General features: G+C 35.0%; 1 protein-coding gene across 1 annotated transcript in view; it reads right to left on the bottom strand.

Moving 5' to 3' along the window:
- LRFN5 (leucine rich repeat and fibronectin type III domain containing 5) overlaps positions 1–22,148 on the bottom strand; it is a 316,824-nt gene that overhangs the window by 19,249 nt on the left and 275,427 nt on the right. The gene's annotated exons all lie outside the window — the stretch shown is intronic.

The following is a 22,148-nucleotide window of genomic DNA, read 5'->3' as shown; positions in this document are numbered from 1 at the left end:
CCAATCTTCACATCTTAACTGAAAATGCAAAAATCTTACGCTCAAAAATAATAAAGTTGAATGCTTACCACAATAGCTCTGAGTTCCCTAAATATTAAAATATTTTATTGGTTATAAATGTGGATTTTTAAAGATAATTTCTGGAGGCAGCCGTCAGTGGTTTCACTTAACAGTATGTTCAACAAGATATTATATTCAGTTTTCCTTTTTTTAAAATCTTAATGAATGTATATTTATCAAAATTTAATTTTAAATAAACACTTTGACAATTTTAATTTTTCTGTTTGACCTTGTGTATATGCTATTGAAATCAATCCTCAAAAATAATAATAGCATATATGTGATTAAAAGTTCTCATATGTTGCATCAAGTGTTTTTCTCTTTTTTTTTCGAGGCAAAGTTTTTCTCTGTCACCCAACCTGGAGGCTGGAGTACAGTGTTATGATCATGGCTCACTGCAGCTTCGACCTCCCCAGCTCAAAGGATCCTTCCACCTCAGCCTTCTGAGTAGCTGGGACTACAGATAAGTGCCACCACCCTAGGGTAATTTTTTTTTTTTTTTTTGAGACAGGGTTCAAACTCCTGGGCTCAAGCAATCTTCCTGCCTCAGCCTCCCAAAGTGCTGCGAGTCCAGGAAGGAGCTACCTTACTCAGGCCGTTGCATGAAATTTTAAAAACCATGGGTGAAAATAGCTGTAGAAAATCATACATGTTTTCAATTTAATATAAATATGAAATCATCCTGGAAATATCATGCCTAGTTTTCTAATTAAAGCATATTTTATGACTTTTAATTATTTAATGCCTTTTGTAAGGTAAAAGCCCCTGATAGCAATAACTTAAACATATCCTTAGAAAGACCCCAGATTGCAGAGGCACCTGAATGTGTGTCCTGAGCCAGGGAATCCAGGAGTGGCCAGTCCGGAGATTCATTCCTTGTCTATGAGAAACATCTGAGCCCCCAAACTGTCCAATGGAACACGGGCTGTACAGGGGATTAATGCCCTGAATTTTGGGTTACGGAGGCTGCTAGGTGGAGATCGTTAAGTGGTGGTGGGGAGATTGTTAAATGCTATAGAAATTGCAAGCAGTTGTGGTTTTCCTGAGCAGCCTGCCACCACTGGACTGTATGTAAGGCAGATATGTTGTCCAGCCTGTGACCACTGGACTCTTCCCTGTATGTAATCCCCTAATCAAACCCCATATCTCACTTGCTGGCTCTGGGTCTCTTCTTCCGCTTCTTGAACCTGGATCCTTCCTACTGAGGTTAAGAGGTGTCCGGCACAACACCTATTTGATGCCATATGAAATGTGATCTAGTTAATAAAAATGATCATTATCAACAAATAAAGATATAATCTTCTGTTCATTACTAATTGGTATTAAACTAGCCTTTCCAAAATAAGCATTAACAAATAAAATTACAAAAATATATAAAACAACAAGTTTTAGACATTGGAAATGAATAAATACAGAACCGTGATCCTTGAAATAGTGAGTTAAAAATGAATTCTGTAATTATCCCCGGAGACATTTTCCAAATCACAGCACAAGAAGGGGGAACAAGGCAACGTATGAATAGTCTTGTTAAACTGAAAAGACAAAGATTGGAGAGCACAGAGTCTCAGGTGGCTTGAATTTGTGGAGCAGTATCCTAACGAAAAGAGAGTTATTGAAGAAGGGCTCTGGTAATCTATGTAAGTGGAGGCAGGGTAATAGGTACAAACCATGCTGTAATATTGATAAAAAGGGATGAAAGGAAAAGGAACAAAAATCCAATGACCTGTGGAACGATGTTAAGAAGTCAAACATATACGTAATTTCAATATCAGAAGAATGCTGTTAGTCCGAAATATATTTAACGAAATAAAAGCAAATAATTTGTTGAATATTATAAAAAAATCTATAAATCCAAGCTCAACACAATGAAACCATGCCAAGACACATCATCGTCAAATTGCAGATAACCAGAGGAAAAGTAATCTTAAATGTAGGCATAGAAATAAGACGGGATTACAATAAGGTAAGGTAAACAAAACAAAAGTAACTGCTGACTCCTCACTGACTTCTCATTGTAAATAAAGTGAGATGGAAAATAATGAAAAACATCTTTAAAGTGCTCCATGAAGAAAGGAAAACCTAGCAACCTAGGTAGGATTATACTTTCATAAAAGATGAAAACAAGGTAAGAAATTTTAAGAGAAACAGTTTCTTCATAAGCAAACCTGCACTTATATGAAAATGTAAAGGATAGTGTCTTTGGGTTGAAGGAAAATTACATATGATGGAAGAAACTTGAAACTTTATAAATGACTAAAGAACAACAGAAATGAACCATCTGTAGATATGTATGCAATATTTTTGTTGCATTTTAATGTGTTTATAAATAGTATTTCTGGAATAAATATAGAAAGCAGTAAGAAACCATCACTGTCATCCTAAGCAAACAAAATAAGCTGGATAAGCTACAAATCATATTTTTTAAAATAGTAACATTATAACCTTTAGAATACAAATAAACTTAAAGAATCTAACTTCCAGAGGTGACAGTCCTTGATAAAAGGGAGGAAATAGCCAGGGGTGGTGGCTCACGCCTGTAATCCCAGCACTTTGAGAAGCTCGGCGTCGGGGAGCGGGGGCACAGATCATGAGGTCAGGAGTTCGAGACCATCCTGGCCAATATGGTGAAAACTCGTCTCTACTAAAAATACAAAAATTAGCTGGGCGTGGTAGTGCACACCTGTAGTCCCAGTTACCGGGGAGGCTGAGGCAGGACAATGGCATGAACCTGGGAGGTGGAGGTTTCAGTGAGTGGAGATCACGCCATTACACTCCAGCCTAGGTGACAGAGCAAGCCTCTGTCTCAAAAAAAGAAAAAAAGGAAATACATAGCTGTTCTCTACTTCCCCCACCAACAAAATAGAAACTAGGACATCCTATCTATCTGACATAACTTGGGATAAAAGGAATCCTGCCTACATTTTACCAAACTTTTAAGAATGAATTTGTGGTTGGATATAACAAAATAGAATCCACAAGAGCCCCAATAGTAACAGTGAGAAAATATTAACACCTATCTCATTCTTGTTACCTTCATGAGTAACAGGAATATTATCTTTAAAAATATGGGAATAGAGAGAGGATAGAGATAATTTCTCTCAGATACATGTTATTTTCAGATAAGAAAAAAAATGTGGAAGGAAAGGAAAATTGAAAGAAACATTTTGGGCAAACTTGCTTTTCAGCTTGGAAAGAATGGGAAAAATGCAGAGGAACTGGGAGAAAAATACAGTCCCTCAGGGATTTCATCTATCAGGATTGATGGAAGGGTGGGAGAGCTCAGTTCCCTTCGTCTCCCTACAAATACTCCTGATTTTAACCACAAAATGCCTAGGGTGACATTGGGCAGCTGAAAAATCCTTCCTCAAGCTTCCTAGAGGATATCTCCACCTTTGTAGACTATGGGGTAGCTGCAGCCAAAAGAAAAAAAAATGCTAAGGGTGAGATTTGAGATCAAAAAATTCTGCTAGACCACCAACAAATCTGGTCCCAGAGCTCTAAAGCAGGGTGGTGAGGCCTCCAGAAATTTGGAGATCAAAAGATTCATCTGTAAACTAGAGATAGATCTCCAAAACCACCGTAGGGCACAGATCTCAGGTCTTACTAAATAGGAAATTCCCAGACATGTAAGAATTCACATAAAAACTTGAAGAAGCAAGAAAAAGTGACCAACATTAAAAAGAAAGTGATTAATAGAAGCAGATCCAGAGACACCCCAGATACTACAATTACCAAAGGAAGCATAAAATTACTATAATAAAAATTCTAACGTGTCTACAGGAAAAGATGGACATCACGCATGATTTGATGGGAAATTTTAACAGAGATGTGAAAAACAATTTTTAAATGTATATGATCTAAAATCTTCATAACAGAAGATTGGGCAGAGCAGAAGAAAAGTATAAATGTAACCGAAGATAAATTAATAGAAAAAAAACTAAAATCAGATTTAAAAAGCCTGAAAGAACAGAACAAAAAGTATTAGATCTGAGGGAAAAATATTTGAATGATTAATATTATCATAATTTTAATCGCTCTCAGAAAGAAAGGGAGAATGGGGCAGAATAAATAGTAGAAGTAAAAATACCTGAAGAGATTCCAGAGTTGATGACATTGATAATATAAAAAGACCAATGCAGCAGACAACCACTTGGGCACAAAAGAACAAATGGCTGAAATCCAAATATAAAGATAAAAATTTATTAAAAGAGGCAGAGAAAAAGGTATTGCATGCATGGAGAATAACTGTAGAATTTACAACTGAATTTTCATCATAATTAAGGTCAAAAGAAAATGAAATAATATATTTAAAATTTATAAAGAATAAAAGAATATACTCTAGAATTTATATCCAATAAAAGTATCCTTCAAAATGCATTAAAAAGTATTTACAGCTAGGCAAAATCTAAGAAAAATTTATGTCATATTCTGTGCAAGATGTAACAACAGCAGTTCACCAGTATAGAAGGAAAAGAGAAATAATGAACCCAGTGGGAAAATAGAAAATCATTGCCAAGGTAGTAGACTTAATCCTAAACTACATGAAAAACTTCAAACACGAATGGGATGTAAAAGTTAAAGGCAAAGATTTTTATCCTGCCTAAAATAACCAGGCCATCCATGAAGCATTCAGAAAAATGCATGTTGAAAATAAAGATATGAATAACTAAAAGTAAAAGGTTGAAAAAGATATGTCATTAAAACACTGAACATAAAAAGCTGATGTGGCTATAAATTAGAAAAAGGCAAACAGTATATCAGAGATAAATATGGGCATTTTATAGAGTAAAAGGATCAATTCATCAAGAAACCACGAAAACATTGAATGTACACGAACTTAGCAAAAGATCTTCAAAATACATGAAATGACACATGACAGAAAAAAGGGAATTTTTTTAAATCCACAGTTACAACTGGAGATACAAACTCCTCTCTTTCATTATTAATTGATAGAATAAGCTGAACAAAAAGAGAGAGCTGTAGCTATAAAAGATTTACACAGCACTATCAACAAACCTAACCTAATTTACAATTATAAAATATAACTTCAATAAACAGATAATACACATTCTATCTAGATTCTCATAGAACTTTAGCAAGACTATTAAATTGAAATTAAATTAAATTAAATTAATTACATTGAAATTAAAGTATAATAATTTATGGTATAAAATGTAGTGTGTTTGAATTGTTATGGTAATTCAGACTAAATATATTATTAGAAAGAAAATATGATTTAAAATCAGTTATCTAAGCTTGATACCTAAGAAGCTAGAAAAGAAATATAAACCAGAGTAAATAGAAGAAATGAAACTATTAGAATGAGCAGAAATGTATAAAATAGAAATCAGACCAAAAAATAGAAAAAATACATAAAGTCAAAAGCTGTTTTTTAGAAAAGATTGAGGGCCAGGCACAGTGGCTCATGCCTGTAATCCTAGCACTTTGGGAGGCCAAGGCAGGCAGACCATGAGGTCAGGAGATCAAGACCATCCTGGCTAATACGATGAAACCCCGTCTCTACTAAAAATACGAAAAATTATCCGGGCGTGGTGGTGGGCGTCTGTAGTCCCAGCTACTGGGGAGGCTGAGGCAGGAGAATGGTGTGAACCCAGGAGGCAGAGCTTGCAGTGAGCCGAGATCTTGCCACTGCACTCCAGCCTGGGCAACAGAGTGAGACTGTCAAAAAAAAAAAAAAAAAAAGAAAAAAAAAAAGTTGATAAAATTGATCCCTGCAAGATAATTAAGAAAAAACGAGAGAAACTAATAATTGCCAATGAGAAGAATAAGAAAATACAAAATTCCCTGTCATACCAATATATATACTCAATACTATAGATGAAATGGACAAATTCATTGAAAAATGTAAATTACCAAACTACTAATAGACGAAAATGTATAGGCAACAAGATACATAGAAAATATAAACAATATCACATTTGTTAAGGAAACTGAATTCAAAATCAAAATCCTCTCATAAAGGTAATTCCAGATCAAAGTGGAGATCTAATTGTCCACCTATCTATCATAATATAAATATATAATATATGATCAGTTACGTATACAATTTAAACATGTAATATATAATTTTATATATAACAATATAAATACACATATACAGAAAGAGAGAGAGAGAAATAGAAGGAAGACAAGGAGAAAATGAGGAAAGCAAAGGCAGTATTTGTGAGTATTTGGGGATCTGGGTAAAGGGTATACAGAAATTCTTCATGCTATTCTTGCCACTTTTTAGTAATTGTGAGTAGGTGATTAAATTTCTTTTTTTAAAAAAGGAAGTAGTGATTTTTCATTATGTTTCTAAATATTTGTTCCAAAGGAAGAAGAATATATAAAAGGGCATATTATCTGTAGTTAATCAAAACTTAATCGAATTTTAGGAACATAAATATTCTTAACTTTGCATATATGTTCAATGAGGTGATGCCATTGCAAGTTAAATTATATTTCCTATTTCATAGCTTGATTTACTTTTTATCATCAGTCAACATATATACATCACTACAGATATGGTAATTTAGAAAGTAAGAGTAAGTGTAGAATAAAATCCGGACAACTCCCGTAAGTCTATCTTCTATTTGAGACCTCTAAGTAATGAAAAAAAAATCATATAAATTGTGATTGATGACTTTTCCCAAGTTATTTGGACAAGGTGAAGATTTCAAAGTTTATTAAAAAATAGGAGGTAAGATCTCATGTAAAGAAGCATAGTTTTCATTTCCTACAAGTTCACAAACTGATCCTTGACATATTTATTATATTAATACATAACCTCTTTAAAAAATCAATGTAAATGGAAAGTCAGAATAGCTTTCTTACTTTTCTGGAATTAATAATTAAAAAATTCATAAATATGAAACATACTATCTATATTTTTAATCTAGTTAAGTAAAGCCATTTCAAGCACGATCTGTCTATTGCTTTCTCCAAATAGTTAAATATAAGCAACATAAACAAGTTTTTGTTAAATATTCGAGTGGAACTGTAACTCGGCAAATATTGATGCAGTTGCAGCTCTTTAGATAATATTTACATACCTTCTTATTATATGTTATTTGAAGCAAATTCTGTTCAGACAAAGCAGAGTCTATTACACATAAACTGAAAAATGATTTTCCATCACTACATCCATCTTTCTGTCATGGCTATTACATAACAAATATGCTTAAGAGTATCAGTACTTCTCTGAGAACCAGGATGGAATATAAAAGCAAATTTAGATTTTACAGCCAACTGAGAGTAAAGCCTATTCTCTGCAGAAACCAATATGGTAGCAATTCATATGCTGAGTTAAAGGAAAGCTATTGGGCTTCTCCATAGCTACCTTGCCATCATTCAGTAGAACTCTATTAATTCAATTAGTGCCCGTTCGTCTCAACTAATGCCTGAGGACAAAGATTAATGTCTGTTGATGTTGATGAGTTTTTGTAGGATGTGTTAAATGGCTACAGTATTGTAAAGGATATTTTATAATATAGCTGAGATGTTGAAATGCCTTTAATAGTTTTATTTCAAATATTTTAGGTTTTCTGTCTAACTTTTTTCTAGAGAGACTATAAATGCTAACATTATAACTTTATTTTTCATTAAAATACATACTAATGATGTTATTATTGAGCCTATAAAATTCAGGCCTCAAAATATTATATATATAACCTAGAACAATTACATTTTGGTATTTGATTATAACAGTCACTAGTAATATGGCTAAGTACATTGAATGTAATAAATTATTAAAATTCACCCATGCATCAATTAATTTATCCTTTCATTAATATTTTCAGGAAGATGTATTTAGCAACTGCAATATATACAAGGCTCATTGCAGGAATCTACCAAACTTAGAGAGTGAGGATCTGTGTAAAACAGGTATTTAAACAATTAAAATAGATGGCCAACTACAAAAATGTTGACTTATTATACTTTGATATTTAAATTTGCATAGTCCTAATTGGTTTCTGAGTTCTTAATATAGTATCCTGTAATTTTTGTTCTCAACATGTGCGTGTGTATATCTACACACACACACACACACACACGTATTTGTACCATGATATAAATTTACATAAACATTATTTGCATAAATTAGCTCCACATAAGAGACCAATTACTTATACAAACCAAACAATTTAAAAAATAATGGCTATCATTTATTGAAGATAGGTAAACACAAAGTAAGTAATAATTTCTTTATTTTATAGATGAGGAAACAGAATTTGTCAGGATCATGGCTTCTCTAACTTGTGCCTTCTCTGACTTGTAGATATGCAAATATTCCAGATATTCATTGCTTTCTAAAATTGAGGTGAAGGCTGCATAAAAAGATATTTTATGTCATTTTGAAAATTTATTAGCAAGGCATAGTATTCTGCACCCGTGATCCCAGGTACTCAGGAGCCTGAAGCCGCAGGATAGCTTGGGTCCAGGGGTTCGAGGCTTCAGTGAGCTTTGATCATCCCACTGCACTTCAGCCTGTGCAACAGAATGAGACCTTGACACAACTAAACTAAACTAAACTAAACTAAACTAAACTAAAATAAAATAAAATAAACTTATTCAATATATATTAATTTTGTTAGCTTACATTAGAAAGCTAAAATGGACTTGCCATACTATGTACTTATCCCAAATTCTATTTAATACTTGCACAACTGCATATAGTTACTTTATTACCATTTTATATGATAAAACTGAATTTAGGAAATGTAAGCGATACTCTCACAGTCATAAAGAAAGTAAACAAAAGGTAGTTTTAAAAGAGAGAGAGAGAGAGAGAGAGAGAGAGATCTATTTCCCAAAGCCATGTTCTTCCTATTATACTAGGTTGTTAGTGGTAAATATTATTTATATTGTGTTTTTCTGATTATGTAGAACTTTCATATAAAGGATTTTTAATTCTCATATTGTAAACAATGACACTTTACATTCATTATGTCATTTACTCATTTATTTTATTTGTCTCTCTTTACAATCAAATTACATTTTAAAGGTGCTAGCAGATTATTGTGGTTGTTAACCAAAAAGTGATTTCGATGAGTGTCTCAATTGATAGAGGTTGTTTAGCCAAAGTGTGAGGATGCTTCAGGGAAAAACACAAGGCATAGGAGCCTCTGTATTGTGCACTTTTCCCAAGAGGGTTTTGGAAACTTCAGTATTTAAAGGAGAAAGAGCAAGCAGGAGGGATAAAAGAGAGGGCAGCATCAGAGTGAACAGGCAACCTACAGAATGGGAGAAAATTTTTGCAATCTACTCATCTGACAAAGGGCTAATATCCAGAATCTATAAAGAACTCAAACAAATTTACAAGAAAAAAACAAACAACCCCATCAAAAAGTGGGCAAAGGATATGAACAGACATTTCTCAAAAGAAGACATTCATACAGCCAACAGACACATGAAAAAATGCTCATCATCACTGGCCATCAGAGAAATGCAAATCAAAACCACAATGAGATACCATCTCACACCAGTTAGAATGGCAATCATTAAAAAGTCAGGAAACAACAGGTGCTGGAGAGGATGTGGAGAAATAGGAACACTTTTACACTGTTGGTGGGATTGTAAACTAGTTCAACCATTATGGAAAACAGTATGGCAATTCCTCAAGGATCTAGAACTAGAAGTACCATATGACCCAGCCATCCCATTACTGGGTATATACCCAAAGGATTATAAATCATGCTGCTATAAAGACACATGCACACTTATGTTTATTGCGGCACTATTCACAATAGCAAAGACTTGGAATCAACCCAAATGTCCATCAGTGACAGACTGGATTAAGAAAATGTGGCACATATACACCATGGAATACTATGCAGCCATAAAAAAGGATGAGTTTGTGTCCTTTGTAGGGACATGGATGCAGCTGGAAACCATCATTCTTAGCAAACTATCACAAGAACAGAAAACCAGACACCACATGTTCTCACTCATAGGTGGGAACTGAACAATGAGATCACTTGGACTCGGGAAGGGGGACATCACACACCGGGGCCTATCAAGGGAAGGGGGGAGGGGGGAGGGATTGCATTGGGAGTTATACCTGATGTAAAGGACGAGTTGATGGGTGCAGCACAGCAACATGGCACAAGTATACATATGTAACAAACCTGCACATTATGCACATGTACCCTAGAACTTAAAGTATAATAATAATAAAAAATAAATTAAAAAAAAAAAAAAGAGAGGGCAGGTAGGTAGTAAGGAAAATGGTCACATTCTTCTGAGACTCCGATTAGTGCTCAGTAAACCTATATTTTACATGTGAAATGGAGTAAAAGAAAAAGACAATTATGCATTCCTCTGGTGTTCAGTATGTCTACATTTTACATAAAATATAGGAAACATGAACAAATACAATAGAGAAGAAGTCAATTACGCATTCTTCTCTGGGTAGGTGGAGGAATGATTTCTGATCTGCTCTTGTCCTGCACCTGTGAAGATAAACTGGTAATTGACATAGTCAGGGTGAGATAAAACAGAACTTGGGGTTAGCAGCAGTTTATAGAGGGGTATATCTCCCTTACATGTATTCATATGTATCTTTCAGGTTACATATGTATTCTGAAAGATTTAGAAGCTTACAGGGAATTTCCTCGTGAGAAATGTGTGAGGGAGGCCAGCTGGGTAAACATGTGGCCTATTGTGGGAACTTGATTTATGTATGAAGTCAGGACCCAGGGTTGTGATATAACAGCTCTCTTTTGGGGAACAAAAGGAAGACAGTATTGCATGACTCAGTTTCCAACCTTAACTTTCCCTTCGGCATTATGAGTTTGGGGTCCTAAAGACTCTTTTCTTTCACATAGTAAAGACATCAGAACAACTTGGGAGGCAACCAAAATGACACACTTAGCTATAGTCATTCATTTTCCTTTGGTAAGTGAAAACATGACTAAAGTCACCCAAATAATTTAATTCACAATGCTAAGTTTTCTTTTAAGTGTATAAATTCTACCTCACACAAGAGAGTGATTTCTGTATGTAAAGAAAGCTCAGTATTCTTTAATTGGTATGGCTTGAGTTGTCACCTATCTTGCCTACTCAGAAATCGCCCTATAGAGACTCTATGTGATATTGGGAACTCATGGATCCTACCAGTAAATACTACTAGGAACCGTAAAAGTAAATGTATTCTTTCTTGCAGAAAATGGCTTGGGGAGAAAAAGCAGCCTAGAAAAGGCCAGTGCTAAGAGGCTGTGAAGATTCCCTACAGTGCTGGAACAGCAGTAGTTTGGAGTTGAGTCAGCTGGCACAGGTGGCAATTGTTCCCTAAAATGAATTTTTGTTGATCATGAGAATTTCCTATGCATGTGCAGAAATAAGTGAGAAATATTTGGGAAAGGGGAGTGATGTGTGTAGAAAAGAGGAAGATAATTTATATATAAAACTTCAATTAATTAAGCCAGTAGTACCTCCAGAAGATAAGTACAATTAATCTGGGGAGTAGATGGTTATTTGTTGATATGGTTTGCCTTTGTCCCCACCCAAATCTCATCTCAATTTTGCAGCTCCTACAATCCCTATGTGTCACGGGAGCGACAAAGTGGGGGGTAATTGAATCATAGGGGCGGTTACCCTCATGCTGTTGTTGTGATAGTGAGTGAGTTCTCATGAGATCTGGTGATTTTATTAAGGGGTTTTTTCTCCTTTTGCTCAGCACTTCTTGCTCCCACCAAGTGAAGAAGGACGTGTTTGCTTCTCCTTCCACAATAATTGTAAGTTCCCTGAGGCCTTCTCAGCCCCGCTAAACTGTGAGTCAATTAAACTTCTTTTCTTTATAAATTACCCAGTCTTGGGTATGTCTTTATTAGCAGTGTGAGAATGGACTAATATATTCATTTAGATAAATAATTTGATTATCCACTTTGTTTGTGAAAAGTACATTCCCCGGGGCATTGCTTTTGAAGGTACAATAAAACAAGGATAGTCAAATTCCTCTACTTGATAAATTAAAGTGTATTATGAGGAAGAGGGAAAAGGACTCAAGAAAGTATAGCAAAGACCAATATTCTATATTAAATGTAGATAGGCATGTAGCTTCGGATAAATAAGCAGAGTTGTTACCTTTCAGTTACAGACTATTGTTGCTGTGATATTGCCCTGTTGCTCCCTATCAATGTCAAACCTGAAGGTGTTTGCCTCAACATATCTGTGCCTTTTGGAAAGCATCAGAGTAAAAGGATGTTGAGTTCTACACCATTGATTAATGAGGAATCTGAATCTCAGTGAAGGTCAGAAGGCATTACTAGGTATCTAAGATTCCAACCTGAATTTAATGTCCTAGTTCTCTTTCTACTGCATCTCATTGCAGGATAATTAGGCTTCAATGGTCACAGGAATTAGGAAAGGTTCACACATTGAACATTGCCACAAATGTGAAATGCAATGAAATCATCTTGCTGCTACCTCAGCACAGTAGATGACCCCTGTTTCTTCCAATTTCCGATAATATAGCAGCCTCTTTCCCAGAATTCACCTTGATTTATGACAGCTTGACATAAAAAAGGTTATAATACAAATTTGAATGTTATTAACTGATGTTTCAAATCTAATAAATGATTTATTACTTTATTCAGTTTTCCCTTGAAATTCTGAAAGGTGAATCTCTGAGCCATAGAGATGTCATACTATCCACTGTATTTCAGTTTCCCTAGGGTATTAGCATTTCTTGTAACTATAGTCCCTGTGGTTATATCGGCTCTGTTGTGCTGTTGCCATAGCAATTAAAGAAACACAGTAGTAAAGCAATGCAGAAAGAATGATCATCTGTATAGAGATGCTGTATGACAGAATTCAGACATCTAGAAATATGGAAAATTCTTCAGAAAATAATTTCTTTTCATATTATTGGGGCATTGAGGTAGCCTAGTTATCGCTTTCAGAAAATCAAATTGAATTGCTGAGACTCTGTGAACATGAAAAATGGGAGAAGAAAGGCATACCCACATAGAGAAGGAAGAAAAGTGAATTTACTAGGGTATAAATACTAAGTATGTGTGCGGGTGGAAAGTTCCGGCAGTACTCCTACAGAAATATTTTGACAAACTAACACCATATGGAAGATTTTATATCACTGAAAGCAATTTCTCTCTCTCTCTCTCTCTCTCTCTCTCTCCTTTCTGCTCTCTCTCCTCTCTGCTCTCTCTCTTTCTCTCTCTCTGTCTCTCTCTCTCTCTCTCTCTCTCCCTCTCTCTCTCTCTTCTGTCTTAGGAAAATGGAGGGTTAAGAGTATTTAGTACATTTTATTGTATTTTGGGAAGTGTACTCTGCTCTTCTACTCTAAAGAAAAATGTAAGAAAGCTCTGCATTAATTATGTTTCTGTGATTTGAGTTTGTGTTTCCTTCAAATCCTGCACTATGCCGAAAATAGGATCAAGATGTAGTTTTTTTCACCTATTGTAAATATAAACTCTTTAACAAAATGCCTGGCCCAGGACAGATTCTCCTTCAGCAGCAGCAGCAGCAGCAGTCATTATTGCAGCAGTGTAGTAAGCAAGAACAATAAAAATGTGGAAACAGCCTATTACCAATTTTAGGGTGAACAATGCTACATCAACTCAACGAATTTTAAATCAAGTCATTAAAATGTTTATGACTCATAAAGAAGTGGAATTTAGACAAATGTTTAGTGGAAAAATAGAATAAACTATCATATATACTTTTTGTGTATGCAAATCTATACACATATCTGTGCGCACACTTATGTGCCTGTGTTATGTGTGTGTATGAGAAAGTACTAGTTGCATTTCCAATATCCACTTGTCCCTTCTTTAGAAGAACCTAATTTTTACCTGTTGCATTGCCCAAAATGAAGTTTGTTTTGTAAATTGTGCCTTCCAACGAAACATAAGCGAAAATGTTGAGAACTTCAGAACAGGCTGCTTACAAGGAGATAACTGAGATGGGATCTACCCTACTTGTTCTGTGCTGTTTGCCTTCTTTAGAATTACAGTTTGAATATAACGTGTGGAACTCTAGCAGCAAACTGGGACATTAAGGTGACCTTGAAGATGAGAGTCTTGAGCAAGGATAATAAGGAGTCATTCCTAATTGTCTTGAATTTGCTCTACCAGCCCTGGATTACTCTTTAACATGTTTAAACTACTACTATTTTGAAAAGTCTGTTATTTATAGCCAAACTAATTTCACTTGGTTACAGTATGATTTTAAATCATTAAAGCATCAAATATGAATATGCTAACATGATTAGGAAAACACATAGCACGCATTCAAGTCTATATGTCTATAGATACTTCAGATACTTTTTGTGTGTAGAGCTTTTCTGTAAAGTTTTCAAAAAGTTAAGAGTAACTTGGGTTCTTTTAATATTAAATCATCCACATTAGCGATTCGGTATAGTCATAAAAGTTCTCTACTAATTGAGAAGTTTTTGACAGGTATATCTCTAAGCTGTAACAAAATTACTAAAAACAAATATTATATGATGATTACAGTGAGTAAACACATTTAGCCTACATCTGTCATCTATCACAGCAGACAGGCACTGTTCATTCAGGCTCTGAAGCATTTCTTGAGAGTAAGTTAGATAGTTAGGTGAGATTTTTATTTCAAGCCAGCTAAATAAATTCTTATTTTAAAAAAGCCATTGAGCCCACATTCCCTAACCATAAGAATGTAAAATGATAATAATAAAAAGCTTTCCAACCTGGTTATTGGTTACATATGTGGACTAAGCCAAGTGTTGGCTAATGTCCTCATCTTTGGCTTGGGTAAAAGAGCAAGTAGAGTAATATTAATTAGAATGTAGGAAAAAAAGTTGGAATGTGCTAAGAGATAATAAATTAATTGGAGTAATCTATTTTTGAAGGTAACTTTCTGGTTTAAATCAGGGTGGGAGAGTTGTTGAAATAAACAGGATACTGGTATTAAATAAAATCTGTGAGTAGAAAACCTTGGAGGATATAATGGATAGATATGGCTGCTTTGCAGACAATAAGAATGTGGCATTTAAAATTTCTTGAGAGCACTCCATTGTATAAATTTGGGAATTTTCTTTTTTTTTTGATGGAGTTTCGCTCTTGTTGCCTAAGCTGGAGTGCAATGGTGTGATCTCGGCTCCCTACAACCTCCACCTCCCGGGTTCAAGAAATTATCCTGACTCAGCCTCCTGAGTAGCTGGGATTACAGATGCCCACCACTACACCCAACCAATTTTTGTATTTTTTAGTACAGGTAGGGTTTTGCCATCTTGACCAGTCTGGTCCTAAACTCCTGACCTCAAGTTATCTACCTGCCTCGGCCTCCCAAATTGCTGGGCTTACAGGCATGAGTCACTGCACCTGGCCTAAATCTGGGAGTATTTTTTACTGTTATTTGTTATTACACAAAATAATAATTACTTTTGATTTGATTATTATTTTTCATTTTTCAGCTGGCAAGGCTATTGGTGCAAGCATTTCTTTTTTAATGACATAAATCTAGTATCTACTTTTGTTCCTAGGATTTCAAAAATAGAATCAGATGGTTTTTAAGTAAGGTCCCATCTCACATTTTCTTCCAGTTTTTAAAAGCACCTACTCCTAGCTGAGAATATCAAGGCCCAAATATTTATCAGATATTATTGGAATTTTTCAAACGTTAAAAACTGACATATACAACCTAAACATGTACTGGTAATCTAGTATTTAGGTGATTTATAATATACCTGGTTGGTTGTAATATAACACAGTCATAAAAAATCTTTGAGGGTTAAAAATAATGATAAAATATGTTACAATGTATGTTGGCATAATTTTAAGATGTCCCTGTTATTGCTACTCTCTGGTGTATACACTTTTGTGTAATCTTATTCCATTGAGTGTAGTTAAAAGTTTTAACTTCCAATCAGTATTAAATGTCAGTAAAAAAGGCAGTTTGTATATGTATGTACAACTCCTAATTATTTGACTTTGAGTTAATAAAAAGAGAGTTATTGATATGGTTTGGCTGTGTGTCCCCACCGAAATATTACCTTGAATTGTAATAATCCCCACGTGTTGTGGGATAGACCCACTGGGGGTGGATTTTCCCCGTGCGGATCTCATGACAGTGAATAAGTCTCATGAAATCTGATGGTTTTGTAAAGGGGAGTCCCCCTGCACATGCTCTCTTGCCTGCTGCCATGTAAGACATGACTTTGCTCCTCATTTACCTTCCGCCATGATTATGAGGCCTCCCTAGCCATGTGGAACTGTGAGTCAATTAAACCTCTTTCCTTTTAAATTACCCAGCCTGGAGTATGTCTTTATTAGCAGCAGGTAAACAGACTAATACAGTTATCTTGGGGGATGTCATATTGGGCGAATCATTTGACGGAAGGTCTTTTTCCTGAAGTTAGAGACTCCAAACAGAAGATTCCCTCTCTTAATTGCTGGCTTTGAAAAAATAAACTGTCATAATTCTATAGCAGTGAGAAAATGAATTTTACCAACAACCTGGAAGAGCTTGGAAGTGAGTTCTTCCCTAGTTAAGCCTCCAAATGAAAACTCAATCAGGCCAATACATTTATCATAGCCTTGAACAGAAGACCAATACATTGTTCTGATTGAACAGAAGACTCAATCAGGCCAATACATTTATCATAGCCTTGAACATAGCTAAGATGGGTTTAGATTCCTACTGCATAACAACTGGAGATAATACATGTGTACTGTTTTAAAGCTTCAGTCTTTATTAATTTCACAGCTTTAGTAAACTAATAAAAAATATTTAGATTAAAAATTGAGCTACAAGTCAAATGTGCACCATGGTCACAATTATTGATATGGTTTGGCTGTGTCCCCACCCAAATCTCATGTTGAATTGTAGCTCGCACAATTCCCATGTGTCATGGGAGGGACCCAGTATGAGGTAACTGAATCATGGGGTGGGTCTTTCTCTTGCTGTTCTCCTGATAGTGAATAAGTCTCATAAGTTCTGATGGTTTTATAAGGGGGAGTTTCCCTGCACAAGCTCTCTCTTCTCTGCTGCCATGTAAGATGTGTCTTTAGCCTTCCACCATGATTGCGAGGCCTCCCCAGCCATGTGGAACTGTGAGTCCATTAAACCTCTTTTTCTTTATAAATTATCCAGTCTTGGGTACTTGTTTATCAGCAGCGTGAAAACAGACTAATACGACTATGTAAAAAACTAAAACTAAAATAATACTCAATGTAATTTTTATTTCAACAATGTCAGGCTAGGAGCCATGCAAAAAGTGTTTTCCTTTCAGCAGTGTCATTTGTGATAATGTCAAACTGGAAACAACCAAGTTACCCATTCAGAGTAGAAAAGAAATATAAATTGGAGAGAACAAGAAAATACTGTAAAGCAATGGAAATGAACCACTCTAGCAGTAACATGTTGCTTGTAAGCATAATGTTGACAAAAGAAAGACAAAATGAGTGAATACTCTAGACTCTATTTATATATAAATTTCAAAACTAAGGACATATTTAAATGGTGACAGAATCATAACTAAAAGCAAATTAAGTGATTAACATAATGTGTGAATTATGTTTATTTGCCAGTGAATGGATGGAATGTAGTTTCCGTGGGACATATAGGATTTGAAAGTACTAGCATGTTCAATTTCTTTTTTTTTTTTTTGAGACAGAGTCTCGCTCTGTTGCCCCAGGCTGGAGTGCAGTGGTGCCGTCTCGGCTCATTGCAAGCTCCGCCCCCCAGGTTCACGCCATTCTCCTGCCTCAGTCTCCCAAGTAGCTGGGACTACAGGCACCCGCCACCACACCCGGCTAATTTTTTTTTTTTTTTTTTTGGATTTTTAGTAGAGACGGGGTTTCACCGTGTTAGCCAGGATGGTCTCAATCTCCTGACCTCGTGATTCACCCGTCTCGGCCTCCCAAAGTGTTGGGATTACAGGCATGAGCCACCGCACCCGGCCGGCATGTTCAATTTCTACACTGAAAAGCAAGCTGCATGGCAGTCATTTTATAATTACCGACTGTACTATACATGTGTGTTTTACGCACTTTTCGGTATGAATAATGCATTTCACAAAAATGTTTTAAATGGCTGAAAATATTGAAAAGTATTCAGTGTGTCCTGAGACTAGTAATGGCCTGTATTCAAATGCTTCTTCTCTTTTTGGCCAATTAGATACTGCTAATGCAGTGGAAGGAGTCAGGGAGGAGAGAGATGTCTTCTAAAGACATTTTATGGCCTACACTCCATTCGTACCATGCATCAGTAGGTGGTGGATTGTTGGAGAACAGGTACTCATTTATGCACCCTCTGGAGAAGCCAAGTTTTAAGTACTTACTCAGATTTTGTTAGATGAGTAAATGACTACTAACACTATTATCACTACTAAAATTTGAAATGGAAATAGTCTGGCTACCACCATTCATTCGTTGCTTTCTTTGTGTTGGTGCTAAGCTTGAGGGAGCATGATAATTAAAATGCTACTCAATATGGTAACTTTTTGTCCTAAAGTTCTAGTTCCTTTACATATTCCATTGTTCATTCTTTCCACTGGCCAAATATTTAGAACCTTGACATCTATTATTCAATACGTAGCCAAAACCTAAAGAAAATACTAAAAAAGTAAAGAAAAGTTAACTTTTATGAGCTTTTGAAGGCCTAAGTCTTGGAGAAAACGTTTTTACTGTATCTTATCCCACCTAGTTTGCTGCTGCTTTTTGTTTGCTTTTCTCTGTCATAGAGGAGGGTGATGAAAAAATTGTGGCCTAGAGAAAAAAGTACAAAAACAACAACATACATATGGATAGCAACTCTATGGTGAATATAAATGAAACATATTTATAAATATATAGTGAAAACATTAATGCTTTCTAGGAGTCAGGAGATCTGTCCTACACTTTCTGTATGATTTCCTGGAAGATCCCTCCCCAACAAAAGTTTTTTTTGCAATTATGGCAAACAGAGACAAAGAAGAAATGAAACAAATATTCCCAGGTAGCGTAAGACAAAGAGGGAGGCTATAAGGGAGGGTAGCAAGGAAGTGAGAAAAGGTGAGAAGTGACAAAAAATAAAAAGTCTGAATGATGAGATTTTTTCAGCCAATTTTTCCCTGAACAAAATGATAGAGATATGATGGAGATAAAATACATAAGCAGAATGTAATATGGAGGTCTGCTGTGAACTAAGAATCAGCTGGGATGATGTACACATTAAGCATCAACACCAGTGTAAACTAACATTTAATACATGCCACCCATCCTAACCAAAACAAAACTTAATTGGCGGTCTTGTAAAATGAATGGAAAGACTTAAAAATCATGTGGAAATAGGTTGAAATATAGAGATTTGCTTTATGTAAAACATAAATATCTTTTCATAAGCCAGATATTTGGATTAAAACCAGGGCATTAGGATTTTAACCATGTGCATGCATGCACACACATACCGCCTGCCCCCCACCCCACCGCCCCACACGCAGATATCTGCATGTATATAATACACCAACTAACATTTAAAATGACACTCTTATGTAGGTATTATAATAGCTTTAAAATACAGGTTCCAAGAGTCTAAGTAAATCATCAAGAGTCAAAGAACTATTGAAAATCATAGCCCCCATTCCAAATATACATATTTAAATCTAAAGTCTATATTCCTATCCAGTATGTTTTATTACCTTCATTGAAAATATTCTCATACTATACTTCTACTGCCTTATGGATTTAAGGAGGCTGGTCTTAAAGTAATGTATACAATTAAAGGTTATGTCAATAACCTTTTCAGTGTAGTTTTGGAAGATAGTTCTTCGTGATTTGTAGACTGTGTATCTCACTATGTAAGATAAATTACATTGACAACTACATAAATAAGAGTATGCGGTCATATAATAATATGATCCAATATTATGTAGCTAATAATATAATCTAGGTCATATTCTGGATTCATTAATTGGAATTACTTGTGGGAGACAACACTGATATGTCTATGTTATTGTTTAGAGATTAAGTCAATTGTGTGTTAAAATCAAGTATATTCACTTTGTCTCTTAAATGCAACTTGTTAATTATGTGATGATTTTAAATTCTGTGATTTTTCTCTATAAAGGAGTTTTCCTGTTTGGTTGTTCCACATAAGGAGTGATATAAAGATAAAAATCAAACAAAAAGGTACAAGGCTGTTCTCCTTTCTTATATAATAATATAAAACTGCATGGGGTTATCAGGGTGAGTTGAAGGAAAGGCAACTAAGCAATAAGACCAGGTCCAAGGGAGTTTACACAGTTTATTTGCACATTTTGGAGATCCTGGGGCTCCTTGGTTCAGATATACCATAACTTGGGATGAAACTTCCCTGCCAGTGATTTTATCTCATCCTAAGAGACCCAAGAGTAGAGGATTTAATAATGGCAGTATCTCTGCAGCTCTTTTAGTGGTAACCTAGACTTGCTCCTTAGCTGTAACTGCCCCAAGCCTACAGAAGATGAGAAAATTCTTTAAAGGTGTTTTCTCTCTGATCTCTTTCTTAGTGTAAGAAAGCCTGTTAACACAATCTGTAATTGTCAGAATTCCCGGGAAGAAAGTAAGACAAATGATGGAGAATGAACCCACTTCCTTTACCAGACTTAATTCATAGATGCAAATGTAATATCTAATCCTATAAAACTTCTAGATAAAAACAGAGGTGTAAATTTTTGTGACCTTGAAATTGGGAGCAGTTTTTTAGATATGTCACCAAATCCCAAATAAAAAATGAAGCAAAATTGGTAATTGGATGTCATCAAAATTAAAACCTTTTGAGTATCAAATGACTCCATAAAGAAAATGAAATGACAACTTACAAGATGGGAAAAAGCAGTTGAAAGTCATACTTATGACAAGGGTCTGGTATTCAAGAACATATAAATGACTTTTGTAACTTAACGATAGGAAGACAAACAGATTATAATTGGGCTAAGAATTTAAATAGACATTTCTCCAAATAAGACATACAAATCACCCATAAATATATGAAAATATGTTAAATATCAAGGGAATGTAAAACAAAACAATCATGAGATACCACTTTGCACACATTAGAATGGTTATAGCCAAAGAAAAAGACAAAAGCAAGTGTTGGTGAACATGTAATGAAATTAATATCCTCATACGTTGATTCTGGAAATGCAAAAATGTGTAGCCACTTTGCAAGCAATAAAATATAATTGCTTAAAATGTTAAATATATGGTTATCATATGACCCAACATTTCCATTCCTAATTACACACCACAGAAATGAAAATATGGTGACATAAAAACTTAATACAAAAATTGTGAGAGCAGTATTACTTATTATGGCAAAAATGTGGAAACAACCCAGATGTCTATCGGCTGATGAATGGATTAACAAAACCTGGCATATTCACACAATACTACATTGTTTGGCAATAAAAATAATGCAATACGGATATATGAAGTACCATAAATGAACCTTGAAATCATGCTTAATAAAAACAGCCTGTCAAAAAATACTGCATATGATACAATTCCATTTATATGTGATAACTAAAATCAATAGATTCATAGAGATGGAAAGTAGACTCAAGGTTATATGGGGTTGGGGATGGGGCATGGGGAGTGGTTCTGATGAGTATAGGTTTTTTTGTGGGGTGACAAAAGTGTTCTAAATGTGATTATGGTAATGGTGGCACAACTTTGTAAATACACTAAAAACCACTAGATTGCACAACTTTAATGAGTAGACTGAATGGCACATGAATTATATCTCAATAAAACTGTTCTAAAATAATGACACACAAATTAAAAAAAATAGAAAAGTAAAATTCAATAAAAACAGAGAAGTTATTTTTAATATCATGTGGTTTGTTGCCTAAAAATTGGCAAAGTAATTAACTAAGTCATCTTGTAATAAATTAAGAATATATATTATAAAATAATATAAAATAAGGTACAATGTAATAGCTGATAGAGGAGAAGAATGAGAATCATAGAAAAAAGCCTTTCATTATCCCCAAGGGAAAAATAATCAACCAAAAACGGAGAGAAAAGAAAATAAATTATAATAGATCAGAGAGGCCGGGCGCGGTGGCTCAAGCCTGTAATCCCAGCACTTTGGGAGGCTGAGACGGGCGGATCACGAGGTCAAGAGAT

Source organism: Mandrillus leucophaeus, unplaced genomic scaffold (genome assembly GCF_000951045.1).
Source record: "Mandrillus leucophaeus isolate KB7577 unplaced genomic scaffold, Mleu.le_1.0 Scaffold179, whole genome shotgun sequence".
Lineage (NCBI taxonomy): Eukaryota > Metazoa > Chordata > Mammalia > Primates > Cercopithecidae > Mandrillus > Mandrillus leucophaeus.
Note: the sequence above shows the minus strand (reverse complement) of the source record. Positions and strands in the feature narration are given on the sequence as shown.